This window comes from Panthera tigris, chromosome A2, assembly GCF_018350195.1.
Source record: "Panthera tigris isolate Pti1 chromosome A2, P.tigris_Pti1_mat1.1, whole genome shotgun sequence".
Classification (NCBI taxonomy): domain Eukaryota; kingdom Metazoa; phylum Chordata; class Mammalia; order Carnivora; family Felidae; genus Panthera; species Panthera tigris.
In genome coordinates, this window is record NC_056661.1 from 33,033,413 (window position 1) to 33,059,030 (window position 25,618).

At 42.1% G+C, this 25,618-nt stretch overlaps 1 protein-coding gene and 1 long non-coding RNA gene across 10 annotated transcripts in view; both read right to left on the reverse strand.

Moving 5' to 3' along the window:
• The window catches only part of MAGI1 (membrane associated guanylate kinase, WW and PDZ domain containing 1), a 629,340-nt gene that overhangs the window by 347,903 nt on the left and 255,819 nt on the right, over nt 1-25,618 (reverse strand). The gene's annotated exons all lie outside the window — the stretch shown is intronic.
• Nucleotides 7,568-13,670, reverse strand: LOC122236699. The gene is made up of 4 exons (XR_006214898.1): nt 13,616-13,670; nt 11,396-11,440; nt 8,457-8,566; nt 7,568-7,752 (listed from the first exon to the last, which is right to left on the reverse strand). It is a non-coding gene; the product is annotated as an uncharacterized LOC122236699 (long non-coding RNA).

The window sequence follows — 25,618 nt, forward strand, 5'->3', positions numbered from 1 at the left end:
GTTTCCAAGCCACTTCTGTTTCTAGATTTGGATACTGGTTGTGGGGTGGAGGGTGGGGGTGGGTTGACACGTGAATGGTATCCTTGACTTTATAGATGTAGGAAGCAGGTATCCGCTGTCTTAAAGGAAGCTTGTAAAGGAGAGTTGGAAACCCAAAGATCGCTAAGCAGCCATAATGATAGAACATCCCTGATGACACGATGTTGTCTGGAATGTGGTCACTGGTCAGAAGACAACGTGAGGTTGGACCAAGGGAGAAACCACTTAAGAGTCTACACTAGCGACCACTCCTCAGCAAAACCCAGATGAACTGAGAGGAGGGACAATTCAGGACACAGTCTGGTTAGTAGTGAACTGCCTCGCAGCACCACAGATACAACAAAAAGTGAAACTGTGTGGGTGTGGGTGGGTATGTGTGAGAAAAGAAGCTACATCACCAAAAGCTTTGATACTGGACCTCTCGTGCACAATGGCCAGCGTCTGATGTGCCCCCACCCCAAGGTGACTTCAAAAGAAAGCTCAGAATATCCAGAGGGCAGAAACAACAGGGGCCATATGCTGGCACATCCGGCCGTCCTCAAAGTTCCAGGACCCCTTTACACTCTTCAAAATTAATCTCCCAAGCCATTTTCTCTGCTCACAGTGTTTGTCATGAAGGGGACGGGATTCTGCAGGTGCTACACTTGTAACGTATCTGTAACTTCAGTCATCAGAGGTAATAAATCCTGGGATCTGTATCTCTTCAACACATAGCCACTCTTTAAGCTGTGCTTTCTCATTAATTGGGGAGCTACCAGTAACAACAGAATGACAAAATTAGTAATTCTGACATGTGAAATGCACATCATAATCACAGTTTTGGTAAGGAACTTACACTAACGTGAGAGTAATGAAATCTTAATCACAGAGGAGGGCCTCATTAGAGCCTCATCGATTTCCTCTTCACTGTGAGGCATCGTGAATTTCAGCGAACTTTGTGTGGAAAATTAGCATGTTTTCAGATTAGAAAATGTGAGAATTTGCTAGATGTATCTGTGAACATATACACTGTAAAAACCCCATCGTTTGCAGGCACACCATCATTTCAAACACAGCACTTTGATACTCCAAGTGAAGCAATGACAATTAGAAGCCCGCACGGACAGGTTTGATTAGCCTGAATGCTGTGTATCTTTGAAAAGACAATATGTGTATGAGAGCTTTCTTCCGCCCCAATCAGGCTTTATAAAAGCACATGTGTTTGTACATAAACTCGCACTGTCCTGTCAAAACTATGATGTAGTGGAGGACAGGGAGGCTGAGAGAAGTGGTTACCATGGCAACAAAAGATCGCCACCCCACTGGAGACGTCTGAGTGATTCCATCTCCTCTCTCAGGTTCTTGCCAGAATGACTTGCTCAAGTTATCCATCAGCCATCCAGAGCAGAGTCCTTCAGGCACAGGATTCCAGTTGTTCTGAATCATCCGAGGATGGCCATAACTGCCAAGTCTTTGTGAAACAGCTTTTGCTACATACCTGGCTCAGAAGATCAGTCAGGATGGTCCACTAGAATGTAAGCTACCAGAGAAGAGGGGCTTTTTCCCTATTTTGTTCTTTGCCGAATCTCTATTATCTAGGATAATGCCTGGCACACACTGGATGCTCAATAAACATCTGTTAAATAAGTGAATGGTAGCTATAAAACACATAGTACTTATGAAACACAGCTCAAATCTCCATACTTTATTTTTTTTAAGGACTCACTTTATTTTATTTTACTTAATTTATTTTTTGAGGTAAGCTCTATGCCCAGTGTGGGGCTTGAACTCAAGACCTCAAGACCAACAATCACATGCTCTACCCACTAAGCCAGCCAGGTGCCCCTCCATACTTTGAGGTCACGATGCTGAGGACCTGGGTCAGAAAAACTCTACACTTTCAATCTGCTTTGAGTAACTCCAAATAAGATCCCTATGCAACGGAGTTTGATTCTTTACCCCTTCTGGTTATCATTAGGTCATTCAACTGAGCCCGGACAGTGCAATGGTTAAGAGGGTGGACTCTGAAAACAAATGCCTGGGTTTGCATCCTGACTCGACCACGGCGTGAATTTAAAGGAACCACTTAACCTCTGTGTGTTCCCGTGTCGCCATCTGAAAAGTTGAGTAAAAGCACCCACCTCAAACGTTAGCTGCTGTAATTGAGGGCATCCTATAGATAAAAGGGTGAACAGAACCAAGTTCTTATTACTGCACCGCCCACGTGACATTATGTATCTTGTTACACGTCCAAGTTTTCCCAACAGAAAAGCTGGTATACGTCTTCCTACAGTTAGGAAGTGGATTCAGAAACCCTACCAAGTCTTTGCGGCTCACACCATAATAAATAGATTTACACTTTCATCAGCTTTTCGGAAACTAAGGCTGGAAAGCAACCACGTGGCTAGATTTTGATCCTCTCTGGCACACCCCAGAAAAGAAGAAACACGAAAGACTTCAGCGAGACCAACCTACAGGGGCTTAAAGCCAGGAATTCGTGAATCTCCTCTTTCATGCTCTGCCCAGATCCCAGAATGAGGAGCAGCATGCTCCATTCCAGCCAACTGAAAAAATGGAAGCAGTACAGCCTCAGCCAATGATCACAGACAAAAAGATCTGGAAGTGTGGGTCCCAAGGCTCTCCAAGCTGGATGCTCTGATGTTAGAAAAGTCTGTGAACCACGGGGAAAAAAAAAAAAACAAAAAACCCTCAACCTTTCAGAAAACTTGACTCCAGGTAATTTAATTAGCAATAAAAATAAAGGAAAGAAAAGGAAAAGAGAAACTATGATTCAAAGGGTTAATAGTCTCATTGCTTTTCAAATGCTTTCTGAAGCCATTTTAGCAGGGGAAAAGTGATTTACAGGAACAAATTCTTGGCAAAGAAAGTATAGTAGAGGAACATAAAGTTATGCAAAAACTTGTTGAGATTAAATGAATTACTGCTGCATATGAATCAGTCTCTTTTAAAGAAGCTCCACAGTGTAACACAGAGGCTCGTGGCTGATTAGATTTGCATTTCCATCATATTTAAACTGTGCCACCTGGAGAATAAAATAATTCAATGCTTTTTATATAAAACACCCTGGCTTAATATTTCACAATGAGAAACCTTGCTTTTGAACTAAATTACACCAAAATGGGAGTCTAGGAGAATAGAAGAGTGAGTGTCTGCGGTGCTTAACCACTCAATCTGGAAAAAACGCTGAGTCTCTGACCCTGGTTAACTGTTGCAATGTAAATCTTCCTATAGTTGGGAAGTGGATTAAGAAACTCTACCCATCTTCGATTTCATACCACAAAGCAGGCAGATACTGCCATGTTTTCTTGCCAGAGCACCAAGTTTCTGCCACATTCAAAAAGCCCAGAAATCTCTGAATAATCTCTTTTCTGTTCTCAGATGCTATCTTGAAAATAGAGAGAAGTCTTCTATATACAGTGATCTGAAAGGACGCCATAATTCTCTACACCCTCATCCATAAATGGGCCATAAAGCACAGCTTCTCAACCAGGGTTCCTAGCTAGACTGATGCCCTTGGCTCTCAGGGCCTTGGCAACTGTTACCCAGGACGGTCTCACCCTATGGACATCCTGCGAGGGCTCTAAATTCCCTCCAAAGGACCATGCAAATATCAGCAGGGTCTGCTTCGGTCATGACTTGGAAAAGGTGGGAGACACGTGGAGAGGACAGAGCTCTACACAGTGTTAAGAGGAATTGGTAAGAAAGCACAACACATGGGGACGGAGGACAGTGTGTGGCCTGTAAGTATAGTCAATAATAAGAGAAATAAGAGATTTCTCCACAGAAGAACCTTAAAAATGATTTCATATGCTAGTGGAATATGACAATGCTATATTTCAACTTATTTGATAGCACACTCATTTTAATGGAGTTTCATCAGGATTGAGAATGTGCACAACAGGGGCACCTGGGTGGCTCAGTCGGTTAAGCATCTGACTTTGGCTCAGGTCATGATCTCACAGTTCATGGAATCGGGCCCCACGTCAGGCTGTGTGCTGACAGTTCAGACCCTGGATCCGGCTTCGAATTCTGTGCCTCCCTCTCTCACTGCCCCTCCCTCATTGCACTCTGTCTGCCTATCGCTCGCTCTCTCTCTCAAAAATAAATAAATATTTTTTAATAAAAAAAAATAGGTGCTTCAGGATAAAAAGGAATGAATGGCATCTAGGAAAAGAGAATAATAATATATTTGGATGACCTAAATTAATTCTGTCATTTGTCCTTTTTTTTTTAAATTAAAAAAAAAAATTTAACTGACTGAGCCACCCACATGCCCCTGAACTTTTTTATTTAAAAAGAAAGAGTGCACGCAAGTGGGGGCAAGGGGCAGAGGGAGGGAGAAAGGGGGAGGAGGGGAAAGAGAGAGAGAGAGAGAGAGAGAGAGAGAGAGAACAAACCCCAAGCAGGCTCCACACTCCGTTGTACTCAGCACAGAGTGCAATGCAGGGCTGGATCCCACACCCATGAGATCACAAACTGAGCCAAAACCAAGAGTCAGACACTCAACCAACTGAGCTACCCAGGCGTCCCCTACCATTTGACTTCTAAAATTTTCCAGCTGGATTTCTACACTGTTTGTGTATTGCCTTTTGTTTCATTTTATTCAAGGAGTATTTATGGGTGCCTACCACGTGCTCTAGGCTCTGAGGAATCTAGTTCCCCTCATAGAGACAGACAAGACAGATGAACAAGGGAGACAACATCAAACTTCCATCTTCTTAAAGGGAGACAGACAAAAGCAATATCGATAGAAAAAATAAATTCAGAAATGAAATTCTGTTACGTTGTTACGTGTAGTATGTCAACCTGGGTAATGTGACAGAGAAAGAATGGGCATAGCTACTCTCAGGAGGTGTCAAAGGAGCCGAGTCAGGGACAATGAGAAGAAGTCCGCCAAGCAAAGACCTGGGAAAAGAGATTTCCTTAGCAGGCAAATGGCAGGTGCAGATGCTTAGAGACAGCGCTGAGTTGGGGTGGGGCGGGGGGGGGGGGGGGGGGGGGGCATGCACATGACAAAGAACAACAGCAGCTACGGTGCCATTTGAGGGAGAAACGGTGGAGAGAGAGGAGTCTGCAGACCCAGGAGGGAACAGATCCTGGGGACCACTGAGCCCCTGGTAAGGAATACAGGTGTTCGTCCAAAGGAAGCTACTAGGCAGCTTTTAGCAGGAAAATGCCATGGCGTGGTTTCTGCTGTTAAAAAGGGGTGCTGCTGGGTGGACAACATTGAAGACTAAAGAAAAGACCAAAGAGATGGAGTGGAGTAACTCACACCGAAACTTGGTAGTTACCTCCTCAAACCTCAGGGCCCAAAATTCGAAATGCTGAAGGAATGAGTCAAACCTGACCTGACGTTCACCCAGCGAAGCAAGGAACAGATGTTCTGTTGCAAAGATACATGCTTACCTTTCAAACAGAACCCTCCAAGGAATTACAGTCATCCCAAAGAACTGATGCAAAGAAAAAACTCATTTGCTTCAATATTATTTTGTTGAAGGAACCACTATTCTGAATGACCTTCTTTGGATCTCACTCACAGAGGAGCTATCGCTAACCCTGCTCTATTTAAACACAGCAACAGGACAGCAAGGCCCAAATTCCTTGAGCAAACCTGTGTTCGCCCTCCCTGGAATTCGTCTCTGAGGCTTCCATCACCAGCGAAAGGGAACTCTACCTCCTGACCTTTTCGACTGCTCTGGGAATCCAGCCATAACCACCGTCTCCTGGGAGAATCTCGGAAGCGGCAGACGGGACTAGATTTTAAAACGAGCGGTTAGCAACAAAAGACAGCAACACTAAAATCACCATGTAATGCAATCCTGCGAGCTGTGATCTCCAGTCATACAGTAGTACAGTATGACTTAATTAACTAAGAAATGCTGGATTATTTTCTTTCTGTTGCCAAACACGTTGGGGCCTTGTGTTCAATTAAAAATTAAAACTTGGCCACGTATACCAAGAGTCTAATTACATTTCTCAACATCTGTCTTTCATTCAAGGCCAAAAGGCAATAATATTTACAGAAGAGCAGATTGAGACAAAATACACTGCTGCCTTTTCAACTGGATGAATTGATGAACATCTCCATTACATAATTAGCCTTTTACGTGGTATATCAGTTAGGAATGCTTTTGGATGCAAGTAAGAGAATCCTGGAGTAACCGTGGCTTAATTACTGGTTTATTTTGCTCAAAGAAGTCTGGAGGGAGGTGGTCCCTGGGGCTCATACAGCCATTCGACAATGCTGTCAAAGACACAGCTCTCCCGTTCTCAGCTCCACCATTCTCAACAGGTTTTCAAAACTGTCACCCCACTGGCCGCAGCAACTTCTTACTCAACACGTCTCCAGAGGCAAGGGAAACCATAGCAAAAATGAACAACTGGGACCTCATCAAAATGAAAAGCTTCTGCACAGCAAAAGAAACAATCAGCAAAACTAAAAGGCAACCGACGGAATGGGAGAAAATATTTGCAAATGACATGTCAGATAAAGGGTTAGTATGCAAAATCTATAAAGAACTTATCAAAGTCAACACCCAAATAACAAATCATCCAGTGAAGAAATGGGCAAAAACATGAACAGACACTTTTCCAAAGAAGACATCCAGACGGCCAACCGACACATGAAAAGATGCTTCACATCACTCATCATCAGGGAAATACAAATCAAAACCACAATGAGGTACCACCTCACATCTGTCAGAATGGCTAACATTAACATCTCAGGCAACAATAGATGTTGGCGAGGATGCAGAGAAAGAGGACAGACCTCTTTTGCACTGCTGGTGGGAATGTAAACTGGGGCAGCCACTCTGGAAAACAGTATGGAGGTTCCTCAAAACATTAAAAATAGAACTACCCTATGACCCAGCAATTGCACTACTAGGTATTTATCCATGGGATACAGGTGTGCTGTGTCGAAGGGGCACATGCATGCCAATGTTTATAGCAGCACCATAAACAATAGCCGAAGTATGGAAAGAGCCTAAATGTCCATTGATGGATGAATGGATAAAAAACATGTGGTATATACATACAATGGAGTATTACTCAGCGATCAAAAAGAATGAAACCTTGCCATTTGCAACCACGTGGATAGAACTAGAGGGTATTACACTAAGCGAAATTAGCCAGTCAGAAAAAGACAAGTATCATATGACTTCACTCATATGAGGAATTTAAGATACAAAGCAGATGAACATAAGGGAAGGGAAGCAAAAATAATATAAAGACAGGGAGGGGGAAAAATGTAAGAGACTCTTAAATATGGAGAACAAACAGAGGATTACTAGAGGGGTTGTAGGAGGGGCGATGAGCTAAATGGGTTGCAGGCATTAAGGAATCTGCTCCTGAAATCACTGTTGCACTACATGCTAACTAACTTGAGTGTAAATTAAAAAAATAAAATTAAAATTAAAAAAAAACAAACTATCACCCCATTGTTATAAGATGCCTGCTGTATTTCCAGGCAACATATCCCCAACAAAAGCAGGAAGCAAGGAGAGGCAAAAGGATTTACCTTCATGGGTGTCTTGTCATTTTTATTCAGAAAGGGAATCTCTCCCACTTTCAATAATGCTTCATTGGCCGGAGTTGGATTACATGCACAACTCTAGACTGCTGAGGCAGAAAGGGCTGATGGGACCGGCTGAGACCAAGCACGATTCATAAAGCATGACTCTGGACAGGCCTGCTTTGCCCAAGGTCAAGTAACTGTATGGAGTAAACGCAAAATCAGGGTTCTGTTCATAAGAACAAGGGAAAACAGCTACTGGAAGGCAAGGATAGTTGCGTATCACACCAATGTTTTGCGGAATAGAAGTATCTATGAATAAACAAGCAAAGAAAAAGAAAAGTAATAGCATATCTTCTGTTTCCTCTAAAGTCTGAATATTGTGGGAAGCTGAAGTGTTGTCAGAGCTTTAGGAAAGAGTGGTGATTATCTAACTATCCTCCTTGGATTGCTTGGTATTTTTTTTTTTTTTAGTTTATTTATAATTTTGAAAGAGAGACAAGAGAGAAGGAATCCCAAGCAGGCTCCACGCCGCCAGTGCAGAGTCCAATGCCAGGCTTGATCTCACAAACCATGAGATCATGACCTGAGCTGAAATCAAGAGTCAGCCACCCGATCGACTGAGCCCCCCAGGTGCCCCTGGTCTTTGTTTCTAACAAGAAAGGTGGTCATCTCCATATCAAGCTTTACCATAGCCACCAAAAGGAAGCAGGATAAATTAAGTCACCTCTGGAAATATTTTACATCTCCAAAATTCAGGGATTAGATAACTCAAAAAGTAACCAGAGTGAAACAGGGTATTTCATCCAGTTTCCCTGGAAGGTGATTTACATGTTCATTTTAAATGTATAACACATACCCCAATGATATAATGAGTGGTATATAAAGAAAAGGTAAAACTTACACATGTTCTCAGGAAAGAAACTTGTCCTCAGAGTGTCACTTCTTCAAAGAAAATAGGAGGATATCTGTTTGCCGAGTCAGACACACATACAAGTGATTTCCATGTTATAGCTAAAAACACCATCACAGAGCCAACCTTAACATTTGGCTGCAGTCTAGCATATATTTCTTTATATAGCAGCATATAAAGAAATTTACATTATCACACATAAATTAGCAATTTTTAGTGCTTTAAATAGTAAATGGAACTTCGTAGAGCTTAGCCAATAAGCAAACTGTGCATATTTATACCCAGGAACCAAGGACTGACACTAAGATGAACGCTAATTGTTGACAATGGCAAAATTGTTACGTAAGGTGTAATCTCCACTCTTGCTAAGTGTACAAACACATTGCAGAATGAGTGTCTGGATTTTAGAAAGTGCCACATGTAATATCGTCGGCAGGGATTATTTGGGTTTCCAATATAATATTAAGATGATAACAAAATGTCACAATTCAACAATTCTATTGCACGTCTTGTGAAAAATCTTTCCCCCTTAAATTACATGGCTTCCTGGCAGGAAATAACCATGCAAATCAATTAAACAAATCAGTTCTCAGCCAAAAGAAGAGGTCCCAAAGCTATGAGAAACAACAGAATCTAGAGAGGAGAAGCCCCTTCCTCTCTTTTCAGGATTTCTATGTTAGGATTACAGACCTGTGGGTTTGGTAGCCAACAAAACATACATGCAAGCCCTATCTGGCTACTATGCTTTAAAAGACACAAAAATTGCAAATACTTTGTACACACACACTTTTTACTTGATGGATTCCTACGGGGACTAATAAACAATGCTCAGCTGAGAATACAACTTGAATCTCTAAAGAACTCCCTATACTCAAAGGATATGCCATGAGAGAAATCAGGGAGAAGAAAAGGTTAAAATTTTTTTCCAAACCAGTATCCCTGTCCCAGACACTTAACATCAAGCTTCTCTCTATTGCCCTCTAAAGGATCTCAATCTTAACAGCAGGAAAAGAAAAATTCCGGCTACTAAACTTCCATATCATCGCACACTTCCTCACTTATTTCTGATGACTTAGATAACAAGGATGTGAAATTGATTTAAAATGAAAATTTTCAGGGCACCTGGGTGGTTCATATGGCTAAGCCTCCAACTCTTGATTTCGGCTCTGGTCATGATCCCAGGGTGGTGGGATGGGCTGCACCAAGAGGGCCCCACCCCCTCCACACTCAGCAAGGAGCCAACTTAAGATTCTCTCTTTCTCCCTCTTCCCCTTTCCCCTGCTCATGCGCCCTCTTTCTCTAAAAAATTAAAAAAATAGTAATAAAATAAAATGAGGATTTCTGGCATGGAACATTCAGAACTCTTTAAACACTTAGGTTTCGGGGTGCCTGGGTGGCTCCGCCGGTTGAGCGTCTGACTTCGGCTCAGGTCATGATCTCGTGGCTCGTGAGTTCGAGCCCCACATCGGGTTCTGTGCTGACAGCTCAGAGCCTGGAGTCTGCTTCGGATTCTGTGTCCCTCTCTCGCTGTGCCCCTCCCTCACTCATGCTCTGTCTCTCTCTCTCAAGAATAAATAAAACATTTTTTTAAAAATGAAAAAAAAAAGACTTAGGTTTCTACATGGCCTTTCCTATTGTCAGGAAACCATGCAAAAATCTTGCCACAAACTACACATCACAATTAAGCATACTTAACCCATTACCTATCCCCCCAGCTCTGGTCTACTTTCTAGAGTTTACATGTCCATTGACTGAAGGTGTTAAAAGATATGCTCTCTAAAAAGTGTCTTCAAGTTTAAAAAAAAAAAACGACAACTCAATGATTTTCAAATTCACTGATTAGAAACTCAAATGAGAAGAAACAAGGTAGGTATAAAGCTTTAGTGGAGTGTGGCAAACTGGAGATCTCACGCCCATTAAAGGAGTGAGGATCTACTAAGTTCTTGGTGATTATATGGGACCAAGGTTGCAAACAAAATTAAATGATTTCTTTTTAAAAAAGGAAAAGCCCGGGGGCGCCTGGGTGGCTCAGTCGGTTAAGTGGCCGACTTCGGCTCAAGTCATGATCTCGCGGTCCGTGAGTTCGAGCCCCGCGTCAGGCTCTGTGCTGATAGCTCAGAGCCTGGAGCCTGTTTCAGATTCTGTGTCTCCCTCTCTCTGACCCTCCCCCGTTCATGCTCTGTCTCTCTCTGTCTCAAAAATAAATAAATGTTAAAAAAAAATTTTTTTAAAAATAAATAAATAAATAAATAAGGAAAAGCCCTAAAATAATTTTAGGTAAAATCTCCCTATTTCAGATGTTTAAATTACTTCAAAACACTTTACTGGGAAAAGGCAATCACCACAATAGATTTGGATTTAACCCAACACAGCAGACATCTCTGCTATGAGATCATCCGTCAATGGCAACTGCAAACCAAGGGTGGAGGAAAAAACAGAGAAGGAAAATTCATCCATCTCTCCTACAATGAGATTCATCCTATCAAAAAACCATCTGGTTAATAGGGACAGATGCAGCAGATGTGGTAATTTGAAGTCTGCTTAAATCTTTAGCCAGTCCCTTCCTTGGTTGTTTCATCTTAATTTTGAAACAAAGTGGCTTTATATGGCATATTAAAGTATAAATAAATCACTCCAAAAGTCTGGGCCATTTCTTCCCCTGCTGGCTCAGTCCGAACACTCAGGAGACCATCAGACGGACACTCCCAAGGAGGAAATGGAGACAATGCAACAGCCTTCAAGATTGCAGGAAACCATGTCGCTACTGCTGTTACGCATCCTCTCCCAGGAAAGAGCCACACAGGTCTAGTTAAACACAGAAGTTCCAGCCTTAATTTCTAATGCTACTTTTCCCCATTGTGGGTCTAACTTAAATTCTTTAAAATCTCTTCCTATTGGCATCATGGCCTTTCTTCCTTATATCCATTTACCTTTTTCAAAAATAAGAACATGTTCTCAGTCCATTTTCTTCATAGCTGACAGACCAAAGGATGTAGAATAGATGCAGTAAATGAGGATGAGCTGGCAAGACGCCAACTCGTTTTCATTCGTAGGTTAAATACATTGTCTTATCTATATAACCTTTGCTATCATTAGTCAAATCTCTATTTCAGCAGCATTAAAAACTCCTTAGTGACTATTCCCAACTCAAATATATGACCTTTGGAAATTCTTGAAGGAAGCAAAGTTCCTAAGATTTAATAAAGGGACCCAATCCCTTTGAATATCTTTATGCATTTATTAGAGACTCCCAGGGGCTAAACTGAGTATCATATCTGGATTTACAGCTCTGGAAAAGAGAGAGACCGAGAGAGCAAGAGAGTGATAGAGAACAAATCCTGAAATCATCCTACTTATTGTTGCAATTCACATGAGAGATCATCTCTATGTATCAAAGAATGTAAGTGCCTGTGCATATAATTTACTTGAAAATCTGCCCAAATCTTTATTGATTATTTAATAATAAATTATTCTGGAAGGAGAAAGAAAGTTAAATTTAAAGACCCACGGATGTCATTTAACCTCCAAAGATTTCCTCAGATCCCTGTGGCATTGTGTTATATTCCTACCATTTAATATTTTTCCCCTGAAAATGAATGAATGACAGCCATGCAGACTGCTTTGTTTAAAATTTTCTATTGATTGCTGTCTGCAAGTGTTCTAATAATAGCCAAACAGAAGGAGAATTTATGTATTGTTTTGGTCCCTCGTTTTAAAAGTGGATAAAACCCACTAAAGAAATTTTTTTTAAGGACAGGAGGTCCATAGGAAATATAAATATTGGAAGTGGTGCCTAAGGTTATGTAAGACCATGGGAAGCAGCACAAAGGCCCAGAAGAAGTACAAGGTCAGCGGGGTTCCATGAACTTGCTATACTGTGTGCACATTATGAATGAGAGTCATCAGTAATGTTGCCAAAAGGTCAAGGGCAAGCTGAAGACTCAACTGATGTTCAGACAGCACACAATGTGGTTTCCACAGCTCTTGTTAAGGATCATTCCAACCCAGGGAAACTCCCTGAGCTGGTATAAAAACACAACCCCTAAGCCCCAGAGGAGCAAATCAATGGTGATTATTATCAACAGCCTCCTAACCCACCCACCCCCGCAAAAAGCAACAGGTGATGACCACAGAAGCTCCACAATTAAAGATCTTGCTAATTCTCACTTCAACAAAAGAAACTAGACATTTTAACACAAATAGTTCCACAATGATAATTGCCAACATCCATTCAATGTTTAGAATGCGTGAGGCATTGTGTCAAGCACTTTACAGGGATGATGCCCTCAGGATGTCTTTGCGGAGGCTGCTGCTCTTAACCCCATAGTCAGATTTCACAAAGCCCATAGACATAAGATGGACCAAGCAAGGTCAAACCACCGTGAATACCCCAGCTACAAGCAAACCCCACATTTTTACCTCCAACGTCATTACTCTTACCTAAGATTCTCCATCAATTAAAACTCCGAGATAATGAATTCTCAAGAATCACACGGACATATTTTAAAGTGAATTCAGAGAGGAAACGATTGGTCATCCACCCTTCATTGTCTGTTACTATCTTTCGACTCTCCTATGGTTTTACACGGGTCTTACCACAAGAGGACTTCATTTCTATCCTTCAATCTCAAACTCTTAAGAAAAAAATCCCGGAAACAGCAGTAGCCTCATCTATCTGGGATTTGCTGGGTGATTTTTAACCCAAAGAGCTCCAGGTGACAAGAACAGAGGTCCAATTTAATAGAATACTGTCAATTTCAAAGACAACTTGACTCACCACACAGTATAAACACCTGTGTTCCCACCTCACCAGAACTGATTGTTAAATACTCTTTACTTCAGGTCTTTTAAGATGGATGGATGGATGGATGGATGGATGGATGGATGGATGGATGGACGGACAGATCATCCCAATATTAATCATAAAACCAACTTCTTCAGGTAAAGGACAAGTGAGTCCTTGGAACTATTTCATTTAGTCACCAAACATGACTTGAATTATACTGCAGCAACATGCTAGCCACTGGGGAGCCAACAGGCTATAGGCCAAGTGTATAACACTGCTTTGACTGCAGCCCCGTCCTAAAGACACATCAAGGAACTATGAGATTTAATGCCCGGGCTAAGGGCTTCAGCCACTCCTCACTCACAACCAACTTCAGCTACATGCTGCCAGCCCTTCCAACACTTCCGAAAGGCAGGAAGGGAAGATCCTAGATGAGTAGGTAGCTGGAGTCACATCACAAAGGCTTAGATAAGTCATAAAAATTAGAACCAATGAGAGGTTTCAAACAAGGAAGTGAGGTCATCAGATTCCACTGCATCAATATCACTCTAGCTCCCTTGGCAAAGAGGTTAAAAGAGGGTGAAGGTAGAAATCTGAACTGTCACTTAACCAGTAACTGAAAAAACATACCTCCACACATGTACCCTTAGCCCATGAAACCAGCCTCACTGGGCCTCCTGAATTTAGATTCTGCATTCCCTCACAATTTTCTAACTTAAAAAGAAAAACTCGATGTAAGCAATAATGTCTTCAAAAGCTCTCCAGTTTTCTTTCTTCTTTGTGCCAGCGTACAATAACCTTCTCACTATAATACTCAAGTGTTCGAATCAAACATTTACCCTGGAACTAGCACTCACCCTACCGACATCCTCCAGAAGACGTGAAATGGTTTTGTGTGTTCATTTATCCAAAACCTGATAGGAGTTTACACTCCGCACACGCAAGGATTCCCACCAGCAAATGCACACAACCACACACACACACACACACACACACACACACACACAGAACACCAGCAACCCAGATTCCTATTTCTGCCAGGAAGCAACATGGATCAGATTCCAGGAAGGGTGCCTCTTAGGCTTTTATGACGACGGACTGATAATGACTCTAATGACTGATAATGACACTAATAATATTTTCTGAGTGCCAGACATTGTGCAGAGTATATTAGATGCATTATCCTAATACTCAGTTTGGTCCTTGCACGAATCCTAGCAAAGTAAGTACGATTACGATCCCCATGGTACAGGTACAGAGAGCGGTGCTTGGAGGGGTTAATGTGCTTGCCAAAGGTCACACACCCAGTAAATTAAAATGCTGAGATACGAACCTGGAGAGACAGACTCCAACCCCTGTCTTTCTAAACACCACACCCGCTGCATCAAGTGCAAGAACGACAAAGGCTGTCCTTCAAAGGTGTCTCTCATTATGTATCACTAACAAAACAGTAACAACAGCAGGCGTTACTTACGGAGCACTTAGGATCCATCAGGTATTACACCAAATATTTTACATCATCACAAGTAATTTTAAGAGAGGATTCTCAGAACCCCTGTGCCCATGTTTCAAGACAATGCATTTTTTCCCTGTTACAAAAATCCAATACACTCCAGAATATGCTTCTCAGTCAATAAATCTTTTTTTTTCTCCTATACAGCAAGTAGGGGCTTTGGAACCTGTCCCATCAAGGTGTGGTTTACAGCTGCACTAGAATTTGTCAAGCCAATATTGGCAAGTTCTATGATCTCTGAGCCTCTCTGTCGTCATCCATGAAATGCAGATTCCCAGAACTCTTCAGAAGATTGTGTAAGATGCTGTGTGTGAGTGAATGTGTGCATGCATTGCCCAGGACCTGGCCTTACAGGTCCACAACAGCTAACCGTTATCTTATTCAAGACAAGCCTACAACCAAACTGTACCAGGTGTTCTCACCCTTTTAATGAATCCATTCTGTACAAAATGTCCTAAGACCCATCACCTGATGTCCTATGGATTCTGCTGAGCTGATAAACTTATCTGTCTCCACATCTACCAAAACCTATAGCATTTGCCCTCCAATGAAAATACAGAAAACAGGCTTGAGTAGCTGCTGTTAATTGGTGAAACCTGCTGATTGACAATATGTCTGGAAGATGTTTGCAAATACACTGTGAAACATCTGCCCACATAAGAGACTCAAAATAGATAGGAAAATTAGCTTTTACAGAAAGGGGGTAGGGGCTCCTGGATGGCTCAGTCAGTTGGGCAGCCAACTTCAGCTCAGGTCATGATCTCAAGGCTTGTGAGTTCAAGCCCCACATTGGGCTCCGTGCTGACAGCTCAGAGCCTGGAGCCTGCTTGGGATCCTGTGTCTCCCTCTCTCTCTGCCCTTCCCCTGCCCATGGTCTGTTTCTTTCTGTCTCTCAAAAGTGAATAAACGTTAAAGAAAGGGGGTAAATGGGAGGTATGATAAAAGAGGCCCTATTTTATCCATCACTGAAAAAAAAAATCTATATCCTTTCTATATACAAAGGTTATCTGTACATATTCTTGGCTGCTCCATATATACAGGCATACAAGCATGACTTACACCATCCCATTACTAAGGCTCCAATTTTCTTCAGATCATGTGTTAAAACAAAAAAAATATGTCTTTGTTCCTGTGTGAAAATATTCATATCCTAGCACAAAGTTCTATCTTTGCAAAATCCATTCATTTACTCAACTGCAAATCAAATTTCTACTATGTGCGTGGTATACAAGGAGGAGCCTGTCCAGAAGATTCCTAGAGTTTGTCCATCCAGGTCTTCATTTTCTATCAACCCCCTTCTAAGTCAAGCAAGAAAAATGTTTCTGAAGCAGCCCTAGTCTCTGCCAGTATTCATAAAGTCTAAAAAACATTTCCACTAGTCTCATTTGTTACAATAAGGTTTTCTGAATCTAGGATGCATTTAGTATATGTACTTTTTTTTATGTTTTGTTCTCAAATCTTGAGTAGGATACATTTTAATATAAGAAAAGAAAGCCTGGGAGAATTAAATTCACACATAAGAAAGATACATATTCACCAAGACACCATTATTGTGAGTGGTTTTTGTCCTACTACTTCTTAAAAAATAAGACCTTACACTCCTTCATTAGAATTCTGTTAAGGGGATGCACTTGGGTTTGGTTGATTTTTTTTTTTACCAACTCTTTCAAATTGTTCATTATCCAGTTGATCCTTGAACAACACAGGTTCGAACTGAGCAGGTCCACTTATACACATATTTTTTCCTAGAGTACAATACTAGACATGTATTTCTCTTTCTTAGGATCTTCTAATAACATTTTCTTTTCTCTAACTTACTTTAAGAATATAGTATATAATACACGTAACATACAAAAAAGTGTTAATCAACCATTTATGCTATCTGTAACCTTTATGTTATCTGGTCAACAGCAGTAGGTAAGTTCGGGGGAATCAGAAGTTAGACTCAGATTTTTGACTGGAGGCGGAGGGGAGGGTCTGACCTCTAGTACACACATTGTGCAAGGGTCAACTGGATTGCAAATCAGTTTTTAGGAGAGGTCAAAAACATCTTGAGAATCCAATGACACAGAGATGAACGAAGACGGATTATGAAAAGGCTTAATGGTATTTCGTGCATGGCCGGGTTACATTCGGATTGTTTTCAGGAATCAAAACTGAATGCGCTATATCAGAGAATGTTGGGACTCAAGGAATGGTATGGAACCACAGATCATAAAGCCCAGTGTTTCCCAAAACACACCTTCCAGAACTACCTTGCGCAGGTCAGGTGATATGATTCCATTGCCCAAGCCCCATGACTGGCTTCCCCTCCCCCCGAGGGCCCAGAAGAGTGACTGGTACATAGTGGGTGCTCAAGAACTACCTGCTGCATGAATGAGATGGAGAGGTCAGTGTAGACAGGAGCAGGCTGAGAAAGATCATGACCATGAAGGTTCTTGGTCTTGAATGAATGTACCTGATTAGAAAGCAATCTTAATGTAGCTGATGGTACTGATGCAAAGGTTCCAAGGGTATGGGAAAAGAACGTAAGAAAGGAGGTTGATTAAAAACTCTAAGACACAGGGGCACCTGGGTGGCTCACTTGGTTAAGCATCCGACTCCTGATTTCGGCTCAGGTCATGATCTCACAGTTTGTGGGTTCAACCTCCACATTGGGCTCTGTGCTGGCAGTGCAGAGCCTGCTTGGGATCCCCTCTCTCCCTCTCTCTCTGCCCCTCCCCTGTTCTTGCGTGTGTTCTCCCCCTCAAAAGTCAACTTTAAAAAAATTTTTAAAGAACTGTAAGATGTAGAATTTATTATACTGTATCATCTTAACTTCATAATCAGAAAGACTATCAAGAACTATGCTAAAACATTTTTTTTAAGTAAGGGAAATGTGCCCAGATATTAAGGGTGAAATCTCCAGGGGTGCTCAGCTGGCTTAGTTGGAAGAGCATGGGGTTCTTAACCTCGTGAGTTTGAGCACCATGTTGGATGTAGAGATTACAAAGAAAGAAAGAAAGAAAGAAAGAAAGAAAGAAAGAAAGAAAGAAAGAAAGAAAGAAAGAAAGAAAGAAAGAAAAAGAAAAAAAGAAAGATAAATTTAGAAAACAAAATGAAATCTCTGAAGAGTAGGATTATGGCTGATTTCTATATTTTTTTAATTGTGGAGATATGTGTATATATATAGATACACACATATATACACATACATACATACATACATACACCATTTTAGACATGTTTATGTGTGTAATTGGGAGGTACTTAAGTTGTACAACCATCATCAATACCTGTTTCCAAAACTCTTTCAATTACATCTCAAACTGAGCGGGGGAGGGGGGAATTTATCATCACGTCAAACAGAGATTCTGTAATTATTCAGCAAGAGTTCCACATTCACTCCCTCCTCCAAACCCTGGTGACCTCTACACTACCTTCTGCATCTATAAATGTGTACGTTTTAGAGATTTCATATAAACGGAATGTCATATTGGTCCCTTTGTATCTGGCTTATTTCAAATAGCATCATATTTTCAAGGTTCATTAACAATTGATTTTTAAAATATATTCCTGTATATCTGATTTCTTTCACAGTGGAAATGTTCTATATAGGAAATCAGTAGCAGTTTTAAATAACGAGAGAGGGGTGCATTTGGTGGCTCAGTCGGTTAAGCATCCAGCTCTTGATTTCAGCTCAGGTCATGAGCTCAAGGGTCATGAGATTGAGCCCACTTGGGAATTTTCTCTCTCTCTCTCTCTCTCTCTCTCTCTCTCTCTCTCTCTCTCTCCTCTCTCTCTCCCCCCCCTCCCGTACTTGCTTGCACGCTTGTTCTCTCTCTCAAAATAAATTTTTAAAAAACTTAAAAAAATAAAAATAAGTCGATAATGAAGGAGATAAACTGAAGCAGTCCCACTTGGGAAGGCTTCCCGTTTCTAACAGGGTCGACAAAGGTGCAGAGGGCAGAAGGTACACGGCGCAGTCTTCACAGGGACGGTGCTAATGATCCCCGGTCGGTAAGTCTGACTGCCCCCGTGCAATCGGCCTAACGGAGAATACGTATAAAACCCAGAGTATCTTGCACAAGATACTCTTGGCACAAGATACATCTTACCACAAGATCCGCTCCACTGACAAAGGCACAGAGCATATTACTTACAATTGAAGCCCTAATACTGAGGCAAGCATATTTTGCGTGATTTGTCAGGTTACAAATGAACACAAGAAGACAGCATCTGTCAAGTTCCTTAGGAAACCAGGCAGAACCAAATGTAATTCCTTACCTGAAAAACATAAACATGTAACACATATTAAAATTCAACTGGCATAATTTTATATCTTTCTTAGTACTTTAAGCCACATGTTTAATCAATTATTCATTCTTCTCATGGCAGACTGACAACAGCAAGTGGATAGTGAATTCTTGATTCAATGCACATTTTTTCCCTGATTCAAGGCTGTTTTGATGTAAACATTCCCATCGCAGACGTATTTTTGGTATGGCTCCGAACGCAAATATATGAAATCGCCGTATCAAACGTAACCCAGAGTTGACAGCGATTATCAGCAGCGCAATTAGGCATTTCCAGGACACAATGATCACATCGTCGAATGGACCCTCAACTCCCACTTGCAACCCCATCCAGCCCCCGCATCCGTGTATTTGTTAGCTGAATATGCATCCATTCAGTCAGCACAACATCTACTGAACGCAAACTATGTCTGTTTGATGGGACGCATAGAAAAGCACGATTCCGGGCATCAAAACCCATACAGCCTGCTGTAGAAATAAACTACATCCAAGGCTCTTCTCTCCTCACTAGTCAATTCCTGGAAAATAATTCCATCAGTTGCTACCTCTGCTTAGTCAATCGTTGATTCAGGAAGTGTGTTCAGAACACTTGTGCAAGAATATGCGATACAACAGAGAACAGACCCCACTCCCACCCTCCGGGAGGGTGAAAGAATGAGCAGGTGTTGGAAATGTTGCCTACGTATATGGAAATGATTTTCAAAGTGTGGCCAGGGAACTCCCCTGAGGTTCCTGAGACCCATTCAGAGAATCCACAGGCTCAAACCGTTTCCCAAAAACACCAGCGCCAAAGTGCCTTTCCATCTGCATTTTCTTCCCAGTGTACAGGGGTATTTTCCAGAGACTATGTGACCAGTGGCACCACAACAGACCGAGGGCAGAAACAATTAGGAAACTCCAGCTGTCGACGAGACCGGCAAAAATGTGAAGGAATGCCACTGGTAGAAAAATTTCTCAGTTTTAATTTCTAGAAAGGTTAATATCCGAGAAACAAGAGCCCTCCTGTGTCCTCAAATCTAAGTGTCATGGAGTAAACTTAGAACTTTAAATAATACGTTGATGGTAGTTTATCAGTTGTACATACTAACACAAGATCACTGTGGAAGGAGGGGAAGCCTGTGTGCTCTCTGTGCATTTTTCCTCTAAACTTAAAACTTCTCTAAAAACTAAAGTGCACTAGAAAAACTATTAAAAAAAAAAAAAAAGAGGCCTGGGGTCAAAAATGTTGAGAACTACTGACTTAGAGAAAAGCGTAACAGAAGCTAGTGAGGGAGGTGGGCAGAGAAACCGGTGAACACAGTGCAGGTAAGCAAGGTGAGACAGGTGACAGTAACTGAACTAAGGTGGAGCTCTAAAGAAACCTGTCACCAAGATAAGGCTCGCAGCATTGCTGCCAGAAGCAGAACTCTCTTCTCTCCTATAATGACAGCCAGAGGGACACAGAAGCCATAAAAGTCTCAGAGACGAGCAAGCTACAACTAAGGGCTGCATGCACCTTAGCAGCCGAATTTAGACATGAAGGGCTTTTCAGGTTTGCTCTTAACAAGATGAAGATTTTGCTGTGGTTCTCACATATACCAGGTAACTAGAAGTTACCTCGAAAAAGTGTCCTCGAAGAATCACTGAGAGGAGTGGCACTGAGTCAGTCCACGTCCACTAAAGCCACTTTCTCCTGCGGCAAAGGAAGGGAACTACAGTTACGGGTGCAGAGACATTTGATTCTCAAGTTCAAGTCTTCTGGAGATGATTAATGAAAGGCCCAGATCAGGGTATGAGCCTTTGGAACTTCTGGTTCTCTTCTGGGTTAAGGTTTGTTTGTTTCTTTTTTGTTTGTTTTTTAAGTTAGTTTGTTTATTGAGAGAGAGAGAGAGAGAGAGAGAGAAAGCGAGCAAGCAGGGAGAGTCAGAGAGAGAGAGGGAGAGAGAGAAGATCCCAAGCAGGCTTCACACTGTCAGCGAGGAGGGGGCTCAAAACCACAAACTGCAAGATCATGACCTGAGCTGAAATCAAGTCAGAGGCTTAACCGATGGAGCCACCCAGGTGCCCCTAGGTTAAGGCTTTTAAAAACTAAGCAGTAACTGCCACCGAGTGCAGGATGCAAGGGAAATGTAATTATGTATCATTTCAGACACAGGATGATACTTATTTATAGCTGCTGCTTCCTACTGGTTCACAGCACAGGCGGAGCTAGGTTCAGCGGTCCATTTATTCTTACAGTTGATATTTTATTAAACAGCTCCTGCATCCCAGACCTGACTTCAAGGGCTTGGCGATCAAGTGGGAGGAACCAATGCAAAAAAAGGCCACAATAATAGAGTTTTATATATGTTATGAGAGAGATGAAGAAGGACATGAGGAAAACGTCTTTGGCAGGGGGGGTGGGGGGCTGGGGGAGGATGTTGTCAAAACTGAGACCTGGCTGACAAATATTGTTTGGGCAAATTAGGATTAGAGGACAGAATGCACAACACTGTAGAGACGGGGGACCACAGGTGCCAAAGAGCAGAAGAAACACAGGAACCCAAAGCAGCCCTGGGAAGGGGACGAAACCGGAGGCAGGAGAGTGGTCAGGAGTGGACGATGGCAGTCCAGACAGCATCCCCGACCAGGCCAGCAGCAGAGTGAGAGGAGACAGGTTCACAGATACTTTGGAACTGCACCTTTGGGGCTCTGGGGATAAGTGGATACATGGATGGAAGAGAAGAACTCAGCATGAACAACCCGTGTTGCACGTGGAAGAAATGAAGGGCTTCTAAGACCTCGACACCTAAGAGGGGAAAGTGCTCAGTGCAGCCAGCAAACCCTCATGGTGGTGATTAAATAAAAGAACATTCCGTGCCTGTAAGTGTCTGATAAATACAACTCATGATAGCTGAACTTGATTCTGTTCTACCTAAAACATGACCAAAATCAGCTGTCAAACTGTGCTGTCGGCCAATCACCTATTACGTGAGTGAGGGTGACAGGAACCAGGAAGAGCTATTTACTGAACCAAACGCTGGCCCAAGGAGAGGCCTTAAGTTCTTTTCCACCATCTTTGATTTTGAAATACAAGTTTTGCTTACACAAAACTTTGTCCTCAGGCAAAGTTCAGGTGATACAGACAGAGCATACTCTTTCTATCTGGTCCATAACCTTGGGGCAGGGAGAGCTTTTAAAGTCAAGACAGTGATGCAGTGGGAGACAGGGTGAGGGAGACTGTAGCAAAAAATGAGGAAAATCCAGCCTCCTGGAGGCCAAGGCTCCGGTAGGGCAGGAAGAACAAGAAGGGGTCCAGTGGTTGCTGACAGAGTGGGACATATGACACAGATTCCAATCATAAGGCTGAAGCTTGTAGACAAACACCAAATGATGAGGCAAGCTGCAAAATGATGACTCAGGACAGGAAATCAACATCCTGTAATTCTGCAATGCCAGTGGAGGCAGGAACAGAAATCTGAAGAACCTACAAAGAGTTCAGAAGGGAGGTACACATGTAACAAAGAGGCTGGGAAAACAGGCTTTACTTTTCTTTCTTTTTTTGTGTGATGTAGATTTTACTTTTAAGTAATCTCTAAAGCCAGCCTGGTTGGGCTCGAACTCACAACCTCAAGATCAAGAGTTGCATGCTCCACCAGCCCGGCACCCTGGAAAATAGGCTTTTCAAAAAATGGATTTGTGGCTACTGAGGTGAGAAAGAGATCTTTACTATTGCTTCTCAGGTAGAGATGCATCTATCTCCCTCCCGCACAAAATCAGACATTAACAATCAATTAACAATCAATCGGGCGTCTGGGTGGCTCAGGCGGTTAAGTGTCTGACTTTGGCCCAGGTCACGATCTCATGGTTCATGAGTTGGAGCCCCGTGTCTTGCTCTGTGCTGACAGCTCAGAGCCTGGAGCCTGCTTTGGATTCTGTGTCTCCTCTCTATCTCTGTCCCTCCCCTCCTCATGCCATGTCTCTCTGTCTCTCAAAAATAATTAAACATTAAAAAAAATGAAAAATCAATTAACAAACTAGATGAATGGCACAATGAGTCAGAGAGTTTATAAAAGACCTCACAGCATGGGTCCTCCAAATTGTGATTTATTTAACAATTGCTGGTTTATACACATCCTAGAAACCTGTGCAACGCAGTCAGTGACTTTCAGAATCCGAATTAGTTCAAAATTTGCTATGCAGGTCAGAATTTCTCCAAATATGGTCAGTGGACAGCCTCTGACTCTCTCGCTTGAGGTGTTTGTGAGAAGTGCAAATATTAAGGCCCAAATTCAGATCCAGCCCATTAGAATCTTTGGGTCACAGGAATGTGGATTTTTCACAAGCCTCCCCAAGGTATTTTACATATAACGAAATTTTTAAGCCACGGAGAGGGGTGCAGGGAAGCAAGGAGACCTAGAAAGAAGGACTCTTACATACTCAACTGTTCTCAGTCAATACGAGAAATAAAATGCAGGACAACTTGGAATTTTTGTAAGCTACAGAGCACTGAAATGAGTTTCCAAGGATCCTATAAAAATCTCTGAAACCTCCCTTACATAAGATGCAGTGGGCTTGTTATTTAATCTCCACGAGCCTCAGTTTCTGCATTCTTAAAACAGGCACAGAGAAAGTGCCTCAAGAGTATAAGGTTTAATTATTTTATTACAACAGCCGATTCCAATGGTGTAAAATAGTCCTGCATTCACAAGAGGGGAAGCGCATCCATCACCTTTCTGCCCTTAATTTTGCCCAAACTGGCTCAGAGACTGGAGTCAAAGCCAGGATCCCTCCAGTGGCAGCACCACAAGACGAAACAAACTGTTCTGCCCCCTGCTGGGCAATGACTATTCACACAGGGAGACAAGAGAGGTTTGTAGCATCAGGGCGGGCTGGAGCATGTGCACTGTGTGGCAGGGTCAGGCTCCAAAGAGCAAACGTTGTCTCTCTTTGTCTAGTTTGCTATCTCTTTTCAATCTAAGATTATGAGGTCGCACTGACCTCCAGAGAAAAGGACAGTGTTCTGCACAGCTCTGATAAGCTCCCTCCCAAAAACTCATTCTAGAGCCTAGCAGTGCTTCTCACAAAGACAAGACCATGATCGTGTCATTGAATAGTGGCCGTATGGAAGAGACATAGATGACAGTTTCCAAATGTCACTGAAGATGGTCTTCGCAAGTATCACCGAGTCAAATGTGGACAGTGTGTGTGCAAGGAAGTGTGCGTGAATTTATATGTGCAGGCACATATCAGACAGTTTCCTCCCAAACTGAAATACATTCAAATTCTGTTAAGCTCAGGCAACCCTTTTATAGTTTACAAGAAGACATATAATACTTAGACTCAAAAGACTCGATCACTTACCAGTTTTTTTTTAAATTTCCTTCTTTGTTCAGTCTTTGACAAATACTTTACAAATTCTTTTATACAATATATTTTTTTAATGATTTATCTTTAAAGACACTTAAAGGTAATTTTTTTAAGTTTATTTTCAGAGAGAGCACAGGCAAGTCGGGGGAGGGGCAGAGAGGAGAGAGAGCATTCCAAGCAGGCTCCACGCGGCCAACACAGAACCCCGCGTGGAGCTCGATCCCAAGAATCACGAGATCACAACCCTAGCTGAAAGCCAGTCGGACACTTAACCGACTGACTGAGCCACCCAGGCACCCCAAAGATAATCTTTAAGACCTGGATTCAAAACTCAGGTTTTGCCATTTACTTTCATAAGTTGTTAGGCAAGTGGCTTAGCCTCTTCAATTAAATTTTCTCCTCTAAGATGGAAGCTGCCTACTTAGGTTTCTTGTGAAGAATAAATGAAATAATGTAGAGAAAAATGCTTTACAAATGGCAATCACATAAATATAACTTGAAGTCAAACTTAATCAAATAATCAATCCAAAACAGTTGCTCTCCACAAAATGTTAGAAATGATCTTGCAAGTTACAAGTGCAATGCTAGAGGAAGATTCTTAAGCACAGAGAAGCACACTCCTGTAGGGATGATATCCTGCAGGCATCGATTTTTGGTTGGGAACAAGGCCTGGATGTATTCCTGTGTGTTGACAAAGCCGCTCTCCTTCAGCCAACTTCAGGTAGGCTCCTTGAGCCCACTTTTGGACTAGGCCTCCATCTTGGGTCCTGTCTTATCTTTGGTGGGTCTAGTGCCCTTTTGGCAAAGAATTCCTAACTCATCCCACCACCCTTGATATCTGATCACCTTGACCTGCCTTCAACCAGAATCCTATTAAGTTGGTTCAGCAAGAATCCCCCTACGCTTGATGTTCCCTATTAGTAATTTTCCATCCACTGACCCTGCTCACTCTGCTCATTGGCTATCTAAATCTCCACTTGCCCTTCCCATATTAGAGATGAGCCCCACTGGAATAAACTCTTATTCCAATAGTCCTGAATAAAGTCTTCCTCAAGCTTTTAACAAGTATCAGCGTATTTTTTGTTTCTTTAACAGTGTATAAAAAGGGAAATAAGGAGAGAAAGCATCAGCTTATGCCACAGGGCAGTGACAAGACGCAAGAACAGTAGGAAAAGCCACTATATCCTGAACGGAAATGAGTGCCCAAGACCTACAGGGGAGCATCTTCAAG